This window comes from Salvelinus sp. IW2-2015, linkage group LG4p (assembly GCF_002910315.2).
Source record: "Salvelinus sp. IW2-2015 linkage group LG4p, ASM291031v2, whole genome shotgun sequence".
In the NCBI taxonomy this organism is placed as follows: Eukaryota; Metazoa; Chordata; class Actinopteri; order Salmoniformes; family Salmonidae; genus Salvelinus; species Salvelinus sp. IW2-2015.
The window spans coordinates 24192277-24195108 of record NC_036841.1 but is presented as its reverse complement, the minus strand read 5'-3'; positions in this window follow the sequence as shown (position 1 = coordinate 24195108).

The window sequence follows — 2832 nt, the reverse complement described above, 5'->3', positions numbered from 1 at the left end:
TTGTGAAAAAATATTTTACTCAAAAACTAAACTCAAAACGTGCTGAATAATGCTGGCTGGGGGGGGATGGGTCACATAAACTCATGTAACCCAATATTGCAAGCGCTGATATTGCTCAAATTTGGAATACAAATAGTCAGTTGTCTGCCTGACATACACAAAATAAACCGCATTAGGATATCTTAATGCATCTAGAAATATAGACCTGTATACACAGAGATACAATAGGCAGAAATATCAACTATAACATTTATGATGAATATGAATATGTATGATGAATGTAACCTAAAATGTTTGGTAGCTGATTGATAGACAACTCTCTGAGTCAAATTTGCGCTCATTCAGTGCTGTATGGTCCTGCCTGACAAAAATACATACAGTTACATATCTTTTGATGTTGTGGCTATTGCAACTGTGTCTAAGAAAAAACAAATGGGCTCAGCTATTGAAATGAAATGTTTTGGGGTCCAAGGTTCCTGCACATCCAATGTGCATCACAAATGCAGGGAGCCAGAGGAGTTCATGTTGGATTCAGGCTGCTCTGATTGGACTAACAATGAATCAAACTTACTTCTAAATAATAAGGAAGTGACTTAAGAGCCATCCTGGAGGCACAAGTTATACCACAGTTAGTATACCACAAGTTGTAGACATATGCAGAGGGTGTCCAGGGTTCTCTTTCCTTTTGTTGGAGCCTCCGAGTTCCCTCATTGATCCTCAAAGAGGCTTGTGACTTGGAATACTTGGTGTTGCCATGCCAAGCAGTCTGCTGCCTTTTCTATATCCAGACAATGGRGTTTGAGTGTAATTATGGCAGGCCTATTGGATTCCCAACATAGTTGTAATTAAACAAAAATAATATGGAGTACAGGTCATAAGTACAGTACACAAATCTGAAAGATGTCTGTCATTTAAAACATGTATATACAGGTGATTAAACCAGTTGTTTTAAGAAGGTCATACCAAGGATCATTTTGCTGTTTGATTTGGAATTTTAAGACCCCTTGAGGTATCAAACAAAAATATTAAAACATTATCTGATGAAAAAAGATTTTTGGCCTTACTGCTATTAGCCCATACAAATGCATTGAATAACAGATTCACTACARGGAGCAATAGCTGTCCCCCCAAAAAAGATGAGACTCATGAGAGTCAATGGTACTGTGGCAGCCATATTGGATTTTGGACTACATTATGGATTTGGAGTCAAATCTAGGGGGGCATCCTAACGTAATTGCAAGATGCTGAACATATAAAATCCATAGAGGAATCTTTGACTGAAAATAAATGACAGTTTTATTTTTTACCCTGTTTTCGTGGTATCCAATTGGTGGTTACAGTCTTGTCTCATCGCTGCAACTCCGGTACGGACTTGGGAGAGGCGAAGGTCGAGAGCCGTGCATCCTCCGAAACACAACCCAACCAAGCAGCACTGCTTCTTGACACAATGCCCACTTAACCCGGAAGCCAGCTGCACCAATGTGTCGGAGGAAACACGGTACAACTGGCGACCGTGTCAGCGTGCACTGCTACCGGCCCGCCACAGGAATCGGTGGGTCGCGATGGGACAAGAACATCCCTGCCAAACCCTCCCCTAACCCAGACAACGCTGGGCAAATTGTGCACCGCCCCATGGGTCTCCTGGTTGCGCTGGCTGTGACAGAGCCTGGACTCGAACCCAGAATATCTAGTGGCACAGCTAGCACTGCGATGTAGTGCCTTAGACCACAYCGCCACTCGGGAGGCCCCACAAATGACCATTTTCATTGTCTCAGCCCACTTGTTTTCCTTAGAGCCAGTTACAATAGCTACAACACAAAAAAACTTGTAACTYTATGTATTTTTGTCAGGCAGAGCCATACAGCACTGAATTAGAACAAATTTGACTTGGAAAGTTATCTTTCAAAGATATTCTCTGGTACTTTGTATGCTTTTTCGCCAGTAGTTCTGAAAGTAACACCCATGACCCAGAAGTGGTCGCCGAAAATTGCGTACTACATTACGTCCCATGTGCAGATATGTGCACAACATCATTGCTCTGTCTCTCGCWCTGCTGTGTGTGGATCTTGCTAGCTGTCACTCAAATGGCTAGGGGCTAAAGCTCATTGATTTGAACTCYAATTTCTAGGGGGCTGGCCCACATGAGGGAAAATGTTTACCTTCCAGTAAACAATCACTTCCCAACTAGGGATTTTGTGGCTAAAACAGTAATTCTGCTCATAGATTATGCATGTATAAACTTCAAACCCCCACCCCCTCCAGCCAACCATTATTCTACACTTACTGAGTTTAGGAGGTGTTTTCCTTAGAGCCAATTGCAATAGCCACAACATCAAAACATGTGTAACTGTATGTATTTTTGTCAGGCAGAACAACACAGCACTGAATGAGAGCAAATTTGACTTGAGAGTTGTCTATTAATCAGCTACAAAACATTTCATAAACGGGAGACATTAAAGATGTGAAAGAATATGTGTAAGAAGCACAGTGGCTAGGAAAAACTCCCTAGAAAGGCCAGAACCTAGGAAGAAACCTAGAGAGGAACCAGGCTATGAGGGGTGGCCAGTCCTCATGGCCAAGATGTACAAATGTTCATAGATGACCAGCAGAGTCAAATACTAATAATCACAGTGGTTGCCGAGGGTGCAACAGGTCAGCACCTCAGGAGTAAATGTCAGTTGGCTTTTCATAGCCGATCTTTCAGAGTATCTCTACCGCTCCTGCMGTCTCTAGAGAGTTGAAAACAGCAGGTCTGGGACAGGTAGCACGTCCGGTGAACAGGTCAGGGTTCCATAGCTGCAGGCAGAACAGTTGAAACTGGAGCAGCAGCAC